Below are 19319 nucleotides of genomic sequence, written 5' to 3'. Positions count from 1 at the left end.
ACTCATGGTGAAGACCTTGATGCTGGGAAAGATTGAGGACAAGAGAAGAAGGGGATGACAGAGGATGAGATGGTTGGATGGTATCACTGACTCAATGGACATGAGTTTGAGCAGACTCCAGGAGACAGTGAAGTGTGCTGCAGTCCATGGGGTCACAAAGAGAAGGATATGAAAGCAATGCTAAAGTTGGCTCTACACTATTATTAAATTCTTGAGATTAGTTGGAATATTGTGTAGTGATCATTTTCAGTCACTTTTAGAGGGCCTTAATTTTTGTAGACTTGGATGTGTTTCTCTAAGCTTCTCAAATACATCACTTGATGTAAACAAGAGTTTATTTGTGTCTATCAATCTGTCTAGCTAGCTGGTTAGCTTCCCTGACCCCTTCCTGTGCGTGCTGTATGTGCTTAGTCGCTTCAGTCGTGTCCCTATGGACTGTTGCCCATCAGGTTTCTCTCTACATGGGATTCTCCAGGCAAGAATACTGTAGTGGGTTGCCATGCCCTCCTCCAGGGGATCTTCCCAGCCCAGGAATCGAACCTGCTTATGTTAGGTCTCCTGCTTTGGCAGGCAGGTTCTTTACCACTAGCGCCACCTGGGAAGCCTGACCCCTTCCAATATATAGGGAATTCCTGTGGCAAAGCTCCATGGTAGAAACTGAAAAGACCAGATGTGTGTTCTTCAACCAGTCACATAGCTAGGGCCTCACTTTCACTATTTTTGGGTTCTTGAAGCAAATAACCAAGGCCAGCAGAGAATCCAGTCTAGGGTGATGGCAGCAGGGGCAGAAACATACAGGTCCAGAGTGTAGGCATTGCTGTGGTGTTGTCCCCACCAGTCTGGTCTAGGACCTCATTTTTGTTTTGGTCTTGGCTGCTATCAGACTTCCCTTGTTTCTGTCGATTTTCCTAGCCTGTTTCTCCACATTTTACTGGTGATTCTAGAAACTACCCAGAAATCCTTAAAAAATTGTTTTCCTTCTTAAATCAGCTAAAGTCTTTTGTTATTTTCAACCAAGAACTCCGATTGATAGAGTGTTGCTCTCAGTTCCACTCAGAAAGTGGAAGGCCTAATTGTGTTTAGGGTAGTGAACCATCTAGATTTTAACCTATCCAGAGAGCCTAGGATGTTAGACTAGAAAGAATTTTGGAGATAGTTTTGTTATCTGCATATATTGAGGAATTTATTTGCCTTAATGGAAAAGCTGGAAGGCCTGGGTTCAGTTCCTCACTGAACTTGCTAGCTATAGGATATTGGGAAAATCAGTTAATTCCCTAATTTAGGCATCCCAGGTGGCAATTCAGGAGATGCAAGAGATGTCAGTTTGATCCCTGGATTGGGAAGATCCCCTGGAGAAGGAAATGAAAACCCATTCCAGTATTCTTGCTTGGGAAATGCCAAGCATAGAGGAGCCTGGAGGGCTATAGCCTCTGGGGTTGCAAAGAGTCAAGACATGACTGAGTGAGCATGAACACAAACACACGTGTGTGTGTGTGTGTGTGTGTGGGTGGGTGCGCGTGCGCCTTTAAAGTGAGGTAGTTAGACTTGAATTTCCTCCAAATTTGGAATTCTATGACTTTTAAGCAGATCCAGAAACTTTAGATTTCAGATCATAGCTCCTAATTCTGAATTCTCAGTCCCACTAAATACATACTGCTGAATAAGTATAAATAATAATTAAAACATCAAGGAGGTATGCAGGGAGTAAATCTATATCCTTCTTTTGAAAGTTTAAACCCATTTAACCTTTTGATGAATTAGTTGCCGCACAGATATCCAGATAGAATCATTTGTATGGATGAAGGGATGCTGTGTGTTCATGTTCACAGCTAAAGACATGAATTAGTCTTTTACAACAATAAGTTATTAGTTTCTTTATTATAGCTATAAAGAAAGTTCTTAAATGTTGTTAATACCATGTGTGTTAAGTATAATGTCTTTCCCATTAGCATTCAAGGACCCAAAAATCTTCTCTCAAGAGAAATTTTAAAAATTAAAACTGGTCATAGTTGACTGTATGTTCACAGTAAGGCACAGTCAGTAGACTGTACACTGTCTAGCTGATATAAACATTCAAAGATTTAATTAAAAAAAAAACAGAACTGAATATTTTAATGCTGGGAGCCCATGATTTAGTTTAGTACTTAGGTTTAGATTCAAGTTGTTTAAATCTGTGACTGTTATTACTGTATGGAAATAGATGAAAACTGACCTAGTGTCTTTCATTCTGAAAGCTCGAGCTCGTGTGGGATGGTAGTGACATTTCTGTTTCTTTAAAGAGTTTATCAGAATACTAATGTTGATGTAGAGCAGGTGGTGGCCCATTTAATCTATGCTCTGATTAATAGGCCATTATTACCCTATCAAGGTATTTGATATATGCACAGCATGGTTCGGTGATGGTCCTCTCTCCCTGGCTGCATAAGGATTATTTGGGTAAGGTTTTGATCTGAAATATTTACAGTGTATTAAATACTACTGGCAGTTATTTGAAATCTTTTCCAACAGTGTATGATGACATAATTAAAACATAGTTTATCAGATGAGACTATTATGTTACGACAATAATGTCCCAATCAAGAGAAAATAAAGGGGAGCAGAGATGAAATCCCACTGAGGATGAGTTCAGAAATATGTGTCTAGATTAATTTTGGAATCTTGGTAGTTAAGATAGAACTGATCTGACTTGTTAAATCTCCTTTGCCTCCTTCCACAGGTCACTGTCATCTTTTCCCAAGTGATGGCTCCTCTTTCATTCTCTGCTTTAGTATGCTGGTATTTTCTTCATCTCCAGTGAGAAGTGATTGGACTTCTTTTCATACCTAAAAATGTAGACTTTGGACTTCCCTGGTGGTCCAGTGGGTAAGACTCTGCACTTCCAATGCAGGGAGCCCAGGTTTGATCCCTGGTCAGGGAACAAGGATCCCACATGATGCAGGGCACAATAAAAAAAAAGGTAAACTTTTACATCTTAAGGTTTGCAGTTAGTTCTCTAGAGTTAGATCTGTTTGAATAAGATAAAAAAGGTATATTATTCAATACTTATAGACCTGGAGTTTCCATTTTTCTGGCAAAAGAGAAGTGGCTTTGAATACTTAGAAATAACTCTGCTCTGAGATTTTTTTTGCTGGAGGATTACCTTTTCATAAGTTTAGACTATGGAGGGGATCTTTCCAGGTTCTGTGTTCTATAGAATACTGTGAATTTTATTTATATTTTGATGTCAGTTAGAAGACAGAAGAGTAACATAAATGATCCAGAATACATAGTAACTGCTATTGCTGTTGCTGTTGTTGTTCAGTTGCTCAGTCATGTCCTACTCTCTGCGACCCCATGGACTACAGCATGCCAGACTTCTCTGTCCTTCACTGTCTTCCAGAGTTTGCTCAAACTCATGTCCACTGAGTCAATGATGCCATCCAACTATCTCATCCTCCATTACCCCCTTCTCTTTCTGCCCTCAATCTTCCCCAGCATCAGGGTCTTTTCCAATAAGTTGACTCTTCCCATCAGGTGGCCAAAGTATTGGAGCTTCAACTTCAGCATCAGTCCTTTCAATGAATATTCAGGGTTGATTTCCTTTAGAATTGACTGGTTTGATCTCCTTGCATTCCAAGGGACTCTCAAGAGTCTTCTCCAACACCATGGTTCAAACGTATGAATTCTTTAGTGTTCAGCCTTCTTCACAGTCCAGTACTCATGTCCATACATGACTACTGGAAAAACGGTAGCTTTGACTAGATGGACCTTTGTAGGCAGAGTGATGACTTTGATTTTTAATATGCTGTCTAGGTTTATCATAACCTTTCTTCCAAGCAGCAGGCATCTTTTAATTTCATGGCTACAGTCACCATCTGCAATGACATGGGAGCCCAAGAAAATAAAGCCTGTTCAGTGTTTACATTTTTTCTCCACCATAGTCACCACTATGAAAGGAGGTAAAAGAAAGTGGGATTACTAAATACCATAAAAGAATCACATTGTATGTAATGCTGCTGTTGCTAAGTTGCTTCAGTCGTGTCCGTCTCTGTGCAACCCTATAGAATGCAGCCCGCCAGGCTCCCCCGTCCCTGGGATTCTCCAGGCAAGAACACTGGAGTGGGTTGCCATTTCCTTCTCCAATGCATGAAAGTGAAAAGTGAAAGTGAAGTCGCTCAGTCATGTCTGACTCTTAGCGACCCCATGGACTCCATCCATGGGATTTTCCAGGCAAGAGTACTGGAGTGGGGTACGACTGCCTTCTGCATGTATGTAATGAGTTTTCAGCAAACATGCTAGTCACTCCATTTCTCCATTACTTTGGTGCAGATACAGTGGAGAAACAGTGACGATCATGATCTGAGGAAGCATGAAATTACTGTCTTATTTTAAACAAATGAGTTTTCAGCTAAAAATTAATTTGTGGAAGCCTTTTAAAAATGAATTTGTATATGAAACCACCATTTTAGGCAGAAAAAGTAGAGCTCTTTGCTGCTTGTGTGGATTGCTGTGGTTGAGGGGCTGAACCTGGCTTACTTAGCTACCTGGGTCTGCTTTCCCCATGGCTGGTTTCTGTATGTAGTGTTTGCAAACACCTTCGTACAGTTTCAGAGAAAATTTACATCTTACTTGGCATCATCTTACAGTAACATATTTTAAAAATCAAATTCTAATTTAGAAAATATCATTCTATATTTCATGTATGTTGAGAATCTCTGTTAACTGGAAGAGAAAACCCACTTTCTGACCTTGCTAGATAACAGTGTATTACCTGAACAGATTTCATAAGTAGGTTAAATAGCTTCACCTATGATTACATTTGAAGGGTGTCAAAAGGCCCCCAGGCAAAAATATCTCCCTTACAAATTAGAGGTCACACTTGAAAGAGAATTCTGTAAGGACCTTTGATTTAAGTGGTTAAGTAATTACCTTATCTGGGCAGGTAATATATTAGCAAGAAATTCAATCTAATTCAGTGTGAATGTGTTGGATGTCTATGATGTACAAGGTATTGTATTATCTTTTAGGAATACAAAGAGGAATTAAGCATCTTTCCCTTAGAAGTTTATGGTTTGGTGGTGGATTCTGGCAAGTGTAACCTACTTAAATGATGTGATTTTTGTTTATGGTAGGAAGAAACATTTTGATGAATGATACCAGTGAACTTTGACTGGGGAGGGGCATGGATGCTGCTGGGAGAGGTTGGAGGCCACAGTCATATGGAAGAGTCGTGTCCGACTCTTTGCGACCCCATGAATTGCAGCACGCCAGGCCTCCCTGTCCATCACCAACTCCCGGAGTTCACTCAGACTCATGTCCATCGACTCAGTGATGCCATCCAGCCATCTCATCCTCTGTCGTCCCCTTCTCCTCCTGCCCCCAATCCCTCCCAGCATCAGAGTCTTTTCCAATGAGTCAACTCTTCGCATGAGGTAGCCAAAGTACTGGAGTATCAGCTTTAGCATCATTCCTTCCAAAGAAATCCCAGGGTTGATCTCCTTCAGAATGGACTGGTTGGATCTCTTTGCAGTCCAAGGCACTCTCAAGAGTCTTCTCCAACACCTCAGTTCAAAAGTATCAATTCTTCAGCACTCAGCCATCTTCACAGTCCAACTCTCACATCCATACATGACCACAGGAAAAACCATAGCCTTGACTAGATGGACCTTAGTCAGCAAAGTAATGTCTCTGCTTTTGAATATGCTATCTAGGTTGGTCATAACTTTCCTTCCAGGGAGTAAGCGTCTTTTAATTTCATGGCTGCAGTCATCATCTGCAGTTATTTTGAAGCCCCCCCAAATAAAGTCTGACACTGTTTCTACTGTTTCCCCATCTATTTCCCATGAAGTGATGGGACCAGATGCCATGATCTTCATTTTCTGAATGTTGAGCTTTAAGCCAGCTTTTTCACTCTCCTCTTTCACTTTCATCAGGAGGCTTTTGAGTTCCTCTTCACTTTCTGCCATAAGGGTGATGTCATCTGTATATCTGAGGTTATTGATATTTCTCCTGGCAATCTTGATTCCAGCTTGTGTTTCTTCCAGTCCAGCATTTCTCATGATGTACTCTGCATAGAAGTTAAATAAGCAGGGTGCAATATACAGCCTTGACGTACTCCTTTTCCTATTTGGAACCAGTCTGTTGTTCCATGTCCAGTTCTAACTGTTGCTTCCTGACCTGCATATAGGTTTCTCAAGAGGCAGGTCAGATGGTCTGGTATTCCCATCTCTTTCAGAATTTTCCACAGTTTATTGTGATCCACACAGTCAAAGGCTTTGGCATAGTCAGTAAAGCAGAAATAGATGTTTTTCTAGAATTCTCTTGCTTTTTCAATGATCCAGCAGATGTTGGCAATTTGATCTCTGGTTCCTTTGCCTTTTCTAAAACCAGCTTGAACATCAGGGAGTTCACGGTTCACGTATTGCTGAAGCCTGCCTTGGAGAATTTTGAGCATTACTTTACTAGTGTGTTAGATGAGTGCAATTGTGTGGTAGTTTGAGCATTCTTTGGCATTGCCTTTCTTTGGAATTGGAATGAAAACTGACCTTTTCCAGTCCTGTGGCCACTGCTGAGTTTTTCAAATTTGCTGGCATATTGAGTGCAGCACTTTGACAGCATCATCTTTCAGGATTTGAAATAGCTCAACTGGAATTCTATCACCTCCACTAGCTTTGTTCGTAGTGTGCTTTCTAAGGCCAACTTGACTCACATTCCAAGATGTCTGGCTCTAGATTAGTGATCACATCATCATGATTATCTGGGTCATGAAGATCTTTTTTGTACAGTTCTTCTGTGTATTCTTGCCACCTCTTCTTAATATCTTCTGCTTCTGTTAGGTCCATACCATTTCTGGCCTTTATCGAGCCCATCTTTGCATGAAATGTTCCCTTGGTAGCTCTAATTTTCTTGAAGAGATCTCTAGTCTTTCCCATTCTGTTGTTTTCCTCGATTTCTTTGCATTGATCGCTGAAGAAGGCTTTCTTATCTCTTCTTGCTATTCTTTGGAACTCTGCATTCAGATGCTTATATCTTTCCTTTTCTCCTTTGCTTTTCCCTTCTCTTCTTTTCACAGCTATTTGTAAGGCCTCCCCAGATAGCCATTTTGCTTTTTTGCATTTCTTTTCCATGGTGATGGTCTTAATCCCTGTCTCCTGTACAATGTCACGAACTTCATTCCATAGTTCATCAGGCACTCTATCTATCAGATCTAGGCCCTTAAATCTATTTCTCACTTCCACTATATAGTCATAAGGGATTTGATTTAGGTCATACCTGAATGGTCTAGTGGTTTTCCCTACGTTCTTCAATTCGAATCTGAATTTGGTAATAAGGAGTTCATGATCTGAGCCACAGTCAGCTCCTGGTCTTGTTTTTGTTGACTGTATAGAACTTCTCCATCTTTGGCTGCAAAGAATATAATCAATCTGATTTCAGTGTTGACCATCTGGTGATGTCCATGTGTAGAGTCTTCTCTTGTGTTGTTGGAAGAGGGTGTTTGCTATGACCAGTGCATTTTCTTGGCAAAACTCTATTAGTCTTTGCCCTGCTTCATTCCGCATTCCAAGGCCAAATTTGCCTGTTACTCCAGGTGTTTCTTGACTTCCTACTTTTGCATTCCAGTCCCCTATAATGAAAAGGACATCTTTTTGGGTTGTTAGTTCTAAAAGGTCTTGTAGGTCTTCATAAAACCGTTCAACTTCAGTTTCTTCAGCATTACTGGTTTGGGCATAGACTTGGATAACTGTGATATTGAATGGTTTGCCTTGGAGACGAACAGAGATCATTCTGTCATTTTTGAGATTGCATCCAAGTACTGCATTTCAGACTCTTTTGTTGACCATGATGGCTACTCCATTTCTTCTGAGGGATTCCTGCCTGCAGTAGTAGATATAATGGTCATCTGAGTTAAATTCACCCATTCCAGTCCATTTTAGTTCACTGATTCCTAGAATGTTGACGTTCACCCTTGCCATCTCTAGTTTGACCACTTCCATTTCCAATTCCATTTGTCATTGGAATATACACCATAGAGATAAGATGAGGAGTATTGCAAACAAATTTGTTTCCTCCGAAAATTTGAATTTTACATCATAGTGCTGTTGGAGTGTGGCCAGGAGAGACAAATCGCTGTGAAGAAACTTAATAAGGTAGAATATACCTTGGTTAATTTACCCGAGTCTAGGATTTAGTTCTTAGCTCTGTAGACTCAGAATCTCTCTGTGATCAACTGACTGAACCCATGGGTATTGCCTCAAGTTCACAAAACACACAAGAGATAGGTGTTGAAAGCCATAGTAGAATGCCAATGATTAACTTGTATAAAAATATATGATTGTCAAGTCAATTTCAGCAATATACAGAATGAATTCTCTTTCTGTGGGAAAAGTTTCAGAATGTTGCTAGACAATCATGAGATCTAAATAAGGAGAATTATTTTTGTATGAATAGTTTAAATATTTAATAGCATCAGGTTCTGATGCTTCCATCTTTGCAATAGGCCTATAGTTGGTAGCTTATAGGATATTTGGGCCTTTGGGTTGAAATTCTGTCCTAGATCTTCACTCTCCTACTTACTAGGTTCCCCACTATCTTTCCTCTAGGTTACAAATTTCTTGCACATCTTTCCAGAGGTATTCTCTGAATATGCCAACAACTATATAATCGTGTGTATGCATTTCCCCTCATTTCAGCTAAAGGATAGCAACAGTACATACACTATTTTACAGTTTGCTTTTTTTTACAAAACAAAAACATTTGTGTATTTAAGACATATTTTCTATTGTTAGCAAAAGCACTTACTCATTCCATTTTTTATAGATGCAAAGAATTCTATTGTAGAGAGTGTCATGATTGATTTAACCAGCCCCATATCGATGCGCATTTGATTATTTTAGTCTTTTGATATCACAAACAATTCTTCTACCTCTTTGTCTCAGTTGGCTTGGTAGGGCCAGTTCTCTTTTTCTTAAATTTTAGGTTCCTCAAGATTTTATCGTCTTCTTTTCTCACAGTATTTATTGACCATGGCACATCATATTCATTCTCATGTCTTTAATTACCATTTATATGCTGATGCTTCTTACATCTGTATTTCTAACTCATATCTTCCTTTTCATGTCCTTTTGTATATAAATTGCCTGTCCTAAAATTCACTGGGATGTCCAGTGTGAATGTGAAGTTTGATATGTGTTCAAATGGATCTCTTTGTATTTATAACCCCATGCTCTCACCAAATATATGTTCTTCATTAGTATTCCTCTTGCCTTGATGACTGACACCACAATCTCCCAGTTACCCAAGTTAGAAAGTTGGGAAGAATCGTGACTACTCTCTTCAATGTCTTCATCCAGTCAGTCACCAGGTATTGTTGATTCTACTTCTTACATGCTCTCTGTAATGCTGTGATTTGTAAGAAATATTTGTTTGGTCATTTTAGATGAGCAAAGTTTATTTCTCATATATGTTTGGTCTTTATTCACAGTTTCTGGCTCACAGCTCCCCAAACCCTTGGAATTTCCTAAGTGTTGACAGTGACAAGATGTCTTTTGTTGTGTGAATGCCATGACTTTTAGAAGCACTTAAGGAGTGAGGTTGGTTGCTGCAAGAACCAGCAGAAATGAAAGGGTTGCGATTTTCAGTCCTACCTTTAATTTACAGCGAAGAAAGAGGGGCTGGAGGTTGAATCAATCACCATTGGCCAAGGATTTAGTCAATCATGAATATGTAATGAAACCTCCATAAAAACTGCAGAGGAAAGTGTCTTGGTCCCGTTTTAGGAGAGCTTCCACATCAGGGGACCAGGATGCCTCTGCATGCCACTCTGCCCGGTCCCAAGCTCCATGAGGACAGATGCTCCTTTGTTTGAGACCTTGCTCTATTGATCTCTTCATCTGGCTATTGATTCCTGCTCTTTACTATCCTTTTAAGATGAAATAGGCAATCTAGTAAGCAAACAGATTTCCTGAGTTCTGTGAGTTATTCTAGCAAGTTAATCGAACCTGAGGTCATGGGAACCTCTGATTGATAGCCTGTCAGTCAGAAGTACAGGTAACAATGTAGACTTGTGACTGGCATCTGAAGGGGACAGCAGTCTTGTGGGACTGAGCCCTTTACCTGTGCAATCTGATTCTATCTCTGGGTAGAGAGTGTCGGAACTGAGTTGAGTTCTCAGACACTCTGCTGGCACCTGAGAGTTGCTTGTTGATGTGGGGAACATGCATACACACACACACGTTGGTGTCTGGTCTGGGATTCCTGCTGCTGCTGCTGCTAAGTCGCTTCAGTTGTGTCCGACTCTGTGCGACCCTGTGAACTGCAGCCTACCAGGCTCCTCCGTCCATGGGATTTTCCAGGCAAGAGTACTGGAGTGGGTTGCCATTGCCTGCTTACTCTCAAATACTGTTTTCAGTGTGGTCCCTGGACCAGCAGCATTGGCATCACCTGGTAACTTATTAAAAAGGCAAATTCTTGAGACAGACCTCATACCCACTGAGTGAGAAACTCCGAGGCCCCATGGGACCCACTGTTTTAGCAAGCCCTCCTGGTGATTTGGATGTATTCTGAAGTTGAAAAACATTCCTCCAGGCCCACTGCCACTTTCTCAGTTTAGCAATTGATTATCTTTAGTTCCTGAATGATTTCAGCAGCTGCCTCAGTGGTTTCCCTTTCTCCAGGTTTGTTCCCCAGAAATCTACAGAAGCCAGAATCATGTTTCTGAAACTCAAATTGAACCATGTTATGTTGTGTTTAAAAGTGCTTAGAACTTTCAATTGTTGTTGTTTAGTCCCTAAATCATGTCTGACTCTTTGTGACCCTATGGACTGTAGCCTGCCAGGGTCCTCTGTCCATGGAATTCTCCAGGCAAGAATACTGGAGTGGGTTGCCATTTCCTCCTTCAGGGGATCTTCCCAACCCAGGGATCGAACCTATATCTTTTATGTCTCCTACATTGGTAGGAAGGTTTTTTTTTTTGTCTTTTTTTTTTCCACAGCCAACAGGAAAGCTGGAACTTTCAGAATAAAGCTCAAACTTTCCTTAGTAGGAGGTAATGCTCCGGCCTCTGCTTTCTTCTCTAGACTCATCATCGCTCATCAATCCCTTTTTTACACTATAAACCCTAACATTGCTGAACACCTTGCAGTTCCTAAATATAAACCATCTTCTCTCTTGTTTTCCACTTGTCCCTGTACTTAGTATATTCTCTTTTCTTCTGTAACCACTTCTTCTTCTCCCTCAGTTATACTACTTAGTTCCTTATTGGCTACGTTTGTCTCTGTAAATAATATTCTTAAACTTAGGTTTCTTATTCCACCAGTGACTGACAGCCGTGCAGCTACAGCAGGTTTCTCTGCTGGGCTATGAGTCATCCTGGAGTGGGGATCCTGACTGGCATCTCTGTGAGAACAGGTAGGAGACTGGCTTTGACAGGCTTCACTTCAGGGGAATGCATGGAGTCGTGGCTGTCTGTTCTTCATCAATATTTATTGCTGATTTGATGATTTTGTACCTGCTGGGTTCTGATATATCCTTGGCTCTGACTATATCCTTCAAATTCCCCTTTTTCCTCTGCTTAATGTCTCCCAGAGGTTTGTGTAATTTGTATAGTTTCCTGTTGTTTAATTTCCCTCTTCATCCTACCCATTTTGAGATTACTTTTGCAGTATTTTCTTTAGTGGAGTTTCAGAAAGTACAGAAAACAATTGTGTATGTGTGTGTGAATCCCTTCTTAAATTGCTAATACTGGTGAATTTTTATTTTCATTTGGGTGTAAGGAACTCATTTTCACAATTATATTGTGTAGCTAGTAGTTTGTGGCTCACAGGTTGTCTTTTTTTTTTTTTCTCATTCAGAACAATCTGCTGAAATAAATAACATGTTCAATCACTTTGCTGCATTGAAGTGTTTACATCCTGTTCACATTCTTAATATTGTGGCGTTTTCTTACCTTTTGCTAGTGGGGCATGTTGAACATATACAATTTATTGATATTTAGAAATACTTCTAGTTCAGTTCAGTCACTCAGTCATGTCTGACTCTTTGCGACCCCATGAATCACACAGCACGCCAGGCCTCCCTGTCCATCACCAACTCCCAGAGTTCACTGAAACTCACGTGCATCAAGTCCGTGGATGCCATCCAGCCATCTCATCCTCTGTTGTCCCCTTTTCCTCCTGCCCCCAATCCCTCCCAGCATCAGAGTCTTTTCCAATGAGTCAACTCTTCACATGAGATGGCCAAAGTACTGGAGTTTCAGCTTTAGCATCATTCCTTCCAAAGAAATCCCAGGGCTGATCTCCTTCAGAATGGACTGGTTGGATCTCCTTGCAGTCCAAGGGACTCTCAAGAGTCTTCTCCAACACCACAGTTCAAAAGCATCAATTCTTTGGTGCTCAGCTTTCTTCACAGTCCAACTCTCACATCCATACATGACCACAGGAAAAACCATAGTCTTGACTAGACGGACCTTGGTTGGCAAAGTAATGTCTCTGCTTTTGAATATGCTATCTAGGTTGGTCATAACTTTCCTTCCAAGGAGTAAACGTCTTTTAATTTCATGGCACAATAACCATCTGCAGTGATTTTGGAGCCCCCCAAAATAAAGTCTGACACTGTTTCCATTGTTTCCCCATCTATTGGCCATGAAGTGATCGGACCAGATGCCATGATCTTCGTTTTCTGAATGTTGAGCTTTAAGCCAACTTTTTCGCTCTCCTCTTTCACTTTCATCAAGAGGCTTTTTAGTTCCTCTTCACTTTCTGCCATAAGGGTGGTGTCATCTGCATATCTGAGGTGATTGATATTTCTGCCTGCAATCTTGATTCCAGCTTGTGTTTCTTCCAGTCCAGCATTTCTCATGATGTACTCTGCATAGAAGTTAAATAAGTGGGTGACAATATACAGGCTTGACATACTCCTTTTCCTATTTGGAACCAGTCTGTTGTTCCATGTCCAATTCTAACTGTTGCTTCCTCCTGCATATAAGTTTCTCAAGAGGCAGGTCAGATGGTCTGGTATTCCCATCTCTTTCAGAATTTTCCACAGTTTATTGTGATCCACACAGTCAAAGGCTTTGGCATAGTCAATAAAGCAGAAATAGATGTTTTTCTGGAACTCTCTTCCTTTTTCGATGATCCAGCAGATGTTGGCAAGTTGATCTCTGGTTCCTCTGCCTTTTCTAAAACCAGCTTGAACATCTGGAAGTTCACAGTTCACGTATTGTTGAAGCCTGGCTTGGAGAATTTTGAGCATTACTTCACTAGCGTGTGAGATGAGTGCAGTTGTGTGGTAGTTTGAGCATTCTTTGGCATTACCTTTCTTTAGTATTGGAATGAAAACTGACCTTTTCCAGTCCTGTGGCCACTGCTGAGTTTCCCAAATTTGCTAGCATATTGAGTGCAGCATTTTCACAGCGTTATCTTTCCGGATTTGAAATAGCTCAACTGGAATTCCATCACCTCCACTAGCTTTCTTCAAGGAAATTAGAGATACCAAGGGAACATTCCATGCAAAGATGGGCTCGATAAAGGACAGAAATGGTATGGACTTAACAGAAGCAGAAGATATTAAGAAGAGATGGCAAGAATACACAGAAGAACTGTACCATAAGTGGTAATAGTATATCATTCCTTTTCATTTACTGGCTAGAATACTTCTCTAAAGAGAAATACCCTCTTGTGTACTCTGGTTAAAACAGTGAGTAATAAAGGAAGAATCAATATTTGATTCTTTCCCTTTATTTACAAGTTTTAAAAATAATGAGTTGGCTTTCTATCATTGGCCACGGGGACCAATAAAGGTTTTTTCTCCTAAGAATTATTGGGACTTATAGGATTTAAATGAATTTTATGTGTTTTAACCCATTGTACTATTTTCTTACTGATGCACCAATTTCCACTTTTGGCCAGGGCAAATTCCTTCATGTTGGCTCTTGAGTTCTGTTGACATGACCTCAGTTAGTGTTTGATAGCGAGCTTGCTATCTGGCATGACAAGGTTTCCTAGGATTATCTTCTATATTTCCTGTTCATTTATCAAAATTTAAGAGGAAAGTACAGACTTTTCTTAATTTTCTTGACTCAGAATGGCAAGGTTTGATTTCAGTGGTTCTTCATGGTATTAACCTTTGTGGGACAACTCTTCAGATGCCTTGGTTATAGTTTGAGCTGTTACACAGAAGCATAGCCATCTTGTGTTACTCTTTCACTGATACCATGTCAGGATCTTGTCTGAGCCGTTCTGCTAGACTTAGGTTGTGTTGTTTCTCCACTGAATACATATTTTCTTGCCATGGGATTTTTCTGTAAAGATACCATCATTCAGGAGGAAGCAATTCATTACACATATCCTGTCCTTTAAGTGACCCAAATTGCAAGTGACATTGCTTCTTTTTTAAAGCTGTCATTTCTCTGACTCTATATTTTCCCTTTCACTACTGTTAAAGAATTATGTGCCTCAAAAGATATGTTGAAGGACTGACCTCAATACCAAATAAGAACATGATCTTATTTGGAACTAGAATCATTACAGGTGTAATTAGTTAAGTTAAATGAGGTCATACCAGATTAGTGTGGATTAACCCTTAATCCAGTACAACCAGCATTTTATTGAGGTAAGGGGAGATGATGTGAAGAGAGATGAAGAGAGAATGCCTTATGACCAGAAGGGAAGAGATAATAGAGAGGCAGCTACCAGCCAAGGAATGCCAACAGTGGTGGCCACCACCAGAAGTTAGGAAGAGGGAAGGGAGGTTTCTATTCAGAGTTTCAGAGGAAGCATAGCCCAGCTGAGACCCTGATTTTGGACTTTTTAGCCTCCAGAACTGTGACAGAAAAAAAATGGCTGTTGTTTTTTAAGCCACCCGGTTTGTGGTACTTTGTTATAGCAGCCCTTGGAAACTAATCTTTACTAGTAAGGTACTACCCTGATCAATCTAATTATTGAGTCATTGATAGAAAGTGTTTTTTTTTTTTAAGGTGGATTGGTAAGTTTTTAAAGATGAGAAAATAAACTGTTAGCATTTCTTAGCTTGCATTTAGCACAGAGTATCATAGAATTTGGCTCAAATCTTCATTTAACTGGTGGGAAAATGAAGCCTCAGGAAGAAAAGTGGTTTGCCCAAGGTCACATAGGTATTATGAAAATGAAACAGAACCAGAACTCAGGATACATAGTTCACTGCCTTTTCCATTACATACATTTGAACAATTTCAATTATTTTCAAGTTCCTTTTAGCTCTAGTCTTTCTCTTTGTCTTTTACTTTTCCTCTTTGCAGTAAAATTTAATAACATGCAATGCAGTATGCTTAGTCAATGGAGTGTAGCACAGAGCTCAGAGGATAGTCCATCCTTATGTCCCAAAATAAATCCTTTTATTATATTCACACTGATCTTGTGAAGGTAGATTTTGGTTTCACTTGAGCATCTTTGAAATCCCTTTATGTCTCTAGAGGTCAGTGTGGCTTAAAGAAACTTTGTTTTAAACTATATTCAGTTAACATTTAATTCAAGGCATTTTAATCAAAGATGAAAATAAAATGATGGCCCAGGGGAACAGAAGTTAACTCAGAATTACATATACTACAAACATTAATATATATAGTCATATCAATTTTGACACATGAAACTTATCAGTAAACCTATAGAACTTAGTGGGCTTCCCTGGTTGGCTCATCAGTAAAGAATTCACTTGTAATGCAGGAGACACAGGAGACATGAGTTTGATCCCTGGGTTGGGAAGAGCCCCTGGAGGAGGGCATGGCAACCCATTCCAGTATTCTTGCCTGGAGAATCCCATGAACTGAGAAGCATGGTGGGTTGCAAAGAGTCAGACACGACTGGGAGACTAACACACATACACTGTACTTTTTTTAAAACATGTAAAATAGTATCATTTTTTACTTAAAAATATATGACTCAACCATTTAAAATTCCTTTTAGAATGAGATGTTTGCAGTTATATTGAAGGCTGTTTGAATGAACATTTAGGACTAGTCATATTTCTCTAAGATGACACTTTGAAAAAGTTTTATGCCTTTGTCTTCATGTGACATTTAGTACAGACGAGGCTTTGTGAGCTACTTGGGGATGGAAACTTTCCATGGGGAAAACAGGGATGTTATTGAAAAGTCTGCTAAGTCTATGACAACTATGAGTTTTATTATTCACAGAGCTGTCAAAATTCTTTTCTATTCATCTTCTTCACTTTTTTGGGGTGTGGGGGTTGGGATGTGGTAAAGGTGAATTGCTGAGAATATTAATAGTTTTTGTGCCATTAATAAGAAATTTTAGTGAAGTTTGTCCATTGGAGTGCTTTTCAGTGAGCAAATAGTCATGTTAAGACAAAGAGAGGAGAAGAAGGGGAGCTTATGTTTACTGGGCATCTCCTTGGAACCAGGCAGCTGCTAAGTGAGCCAGCGCCCCGCCTGTTACAACCTGATCCACTCAGCTATTATTTTTCCCTTTGTGTGGTTTCACGGATACTTTTATTTGTGGAAAGTTTCCCACTGCTAAGATTTGAAACATGCTGAGTAGCAGACTGGAGACAGTAAGTTAGGAGCAGAGTAAGGAGAAGCAAATGTGCTGGAGGCCATGAAAACCAGGGTCTGAAAATCGACTTTGTGTGCATGCTGAGTCGCGTCAGCTGTGTCCGACTCTTTGTGACCTTATGGACTATAGCCCACCAGAGTCCTCTGTCCAAGGGATTCTCCAGGCAAGAATACTGGAGTGGGTTGCCATGCCCTCCTCCAGGGGATCTTCCCGACCCAGGGATCACATCCATCTCTTAAGTCTCCTGCCCTGGCAGACAGGCTCTACAGGGAAAAGGAAAGAAAACCCAAGAGAGTGGGCCAGGGCTTCCTATGCATAGCAGTCTGGGCCATTTATTATCTTAGTAGCTCCTAAGGGCATTACTGTCATTGTCCTCATTCAACACTGTTGAAGTCTTAAGACAGTGTCCTGGGCACTGTTCTAATAGCCAGGACACTAAAAATACTTAGCAGAGATTCTGCCCTAAAGTTTAGTTGATGTGGAAAGGAAATATGTCCAAAGCGAAAGAAACCTGCCCGATTTACCACAGTCTATGTAGCAGCATATGGCACCAGAAGGTAATAGAAAAGTTCAGAGGAAAGAGGAATTATGGAGAGAATTGGATTTTCCAGGAGAGAAGTCTAAGCAAATAAAACAGATACTAATGGCTATTGATCAGATCCATCTTCTCTTGTTCCTGGGCCCACAAACTCTTGCAGTTTTAATGTGGCCATGTAAATGAGTTTTTGCATGTGCGCTCAGTTGCTCAATTGTGTCCTGCTCTTTGTGACCCCTTGGACTGCAGCCTGTCGGGCTCCTCTGTCCGTAGGATTTTTCCAGGCAAAAATACTGGAATGGGTCCATTTCCTTCTCCAGGGGATCTTCCTGACTCAGGATGGAACCTGTACCTGCTGCACTGGCAAGTGGATTCTTTACCACTGAGCCACCTGGAAAGCCCCTTAACTGAGTTTTAGCCAGTGGGAATTTAACAGCCAAGAAGGCTGCCATTGTCAGTACTAGTCCATTCAGTTCAGTTCAGTCGCTCAGTCGTGTCTGACTCTTTGCAACCCCATGAATGACAGCACGCCAGGCCTCCCTGTCCATCACCAACTCCCAGAGTTCACTCAAACTCATCTCCATCGAGTCGGTGATGCCATACAACCATCTCATCCTCTGTCGTCCCCTTCTCCTCCTGCCCCCAATCCCTCCCAGCATCAGGGACTTTTCCAATGAGTCAACTCTTCACATGAGGTGGCCAAAGTTTTGGAGCTTCAGCTTCAGTATCAGTCCTTCCAATGAACACCCAGGACTGATCTCATTTAGGATGGACTGGTTGGATCTCCTTGCAGTCCAAGGCACTCTCAAGAGTCTTCTCCAACACCACAGTGCAAAAGCATCAATTCTTTGGCACTCAGCTTTCTTCACAGTCCAACTTTCACATCCATACATGACTACTGGGAAAACCATAGCCTTGACTAGACAGACCATTGCTGGCAAAGTAATATCTCTGCTTTTCAATATGCTATCTAGGTTGGTCATAACTTTCCTTCCAAGGAGTAAGTGTCTTTGAATTTCATGGCTGTGAAACTAGTCCATAGAACCTCTAAATATGATACTCCATGTGCTTTCTCTTTCTGTAGCACTAAACACTGGAAGCCAAGTGTCAAAGATGGCAGAGAAATCAGATGTAAGGAGCCTGAGTTCCTAGGTTTCTGAATCCTTGCTTGGAGGGGAGCCACCTGACAACACCCAATTTGGACTTAATGAGAGCAAGAAATAAACATTCGTTGTGTTAAACCATTGAGACTCTGGTGTTTTTCTGTCATGGCTGCTTATGTTACCTAATGAATACAGAATGTGAGACTAAAACAGAATGTTAATGGATGTGTAGAACATAGGTAATTATATAAGATGCTGAGGGTACCTCAGATGGGAAGGATGGAATGAGCAATGTCATGAGGAAATAAATGTAAAACAATTGGCTGAAATAGAATGTTAAAGAAGGTGATCAGAGCGTTAGATAGCCACCTCTGCTAATGGAAGTTAAGAGTTTGGACCTGACTTTATTGCCGAGGGGCAACTGGAAAGGTAAAGGGAGAAAGTGTTATGCCTTAGGATAATGAAGGCTTGTTGCTTCAGTGGTGGTTGAAGCGTGTTCTAGGACCATTCATTTGGTGGCAGTGTATGGAATGGTTTAGTTGTTGGTCAGGTCAGATGAGGGTGCAATCAGAGAGATCTCCTAGGAGACTGTGGGTGAGGACTCAGACTGGGTGATTGATGATGTAGGGAATCCAAGCAAAGGCTGAATGAATGAGGCATTATCAAGTTCACACGTGACTAACTGTGGGAGCACTGAGAAGGGAAAAGAAAGACTGCAACTTCCAGGTGTGTATGTTAGCTTATAAAAGCAATGCTTGCAATTATAAACTTGGCATAAAATGAAAGTGTAATGTTTATTGTCTTTAAGATAACAAGCTAGCAAAATATATTCTAAAAAGTTAATGTAAAAAATGTCAGCATATGGCCTGCTCACAAATTTGCTTTATCTTCCTGGGCAAACAGAAAGACTACATTTCCCAGCCTTCCTTGCAGCAAGGGGAAAACAAACCACTGAGTTCTAGTCTAACAAACGTGAATATAAATGGTATATACCACTTCTCATCTATCTATAAACCCTGCCTTTGATTTCCCACCCTCTCTTCTTCTGTGGCAATCTTGGAGGCTGTGTAGCCCAAAGGAAGAGCCACAGTATGGAAGAATCTAGGATCACTGAGTCATTATTGGGATGAGAACTTTTCAGAATTGTCCCTCAACCAC

The 19319-nt window shown here is 40.6% G+C and overlaps 1 non-coding gene across 1 annotated transcript; it reads left to right on the top strand.

Annotated features, from left to right (window-relative positions):
- Window positions 1-2844: 2844 nt before the first annotated feature.
- TRNAG-UCC lies at window positions 2845-2917 on the top strand. The gene has a single exon. It is a non-coding gene; the product is annotated as a tRNA-Gly (tRNA).
- Window positions 2918-19319: the final 16402 nt, after the last annotated feature.

Source organism: Oryx dammah, unplaced genomic scaffold, assembly GCF_014754425.2.
Source record: "Oryx dammah isolate SB20612 unplaced genomic scaffold, SCBI_Odam_1.1 HiC_scaffold_2, whole genome shotgun sequence".
NCBI lineage: Eukaryota > Metazoa > Chordata > Mammalia > Artiodactyla > Bovidae > Oryx > Oryx dammah.
This window is presented reverse-complemented; position numbering and strand designations above follow the sequence as displayed.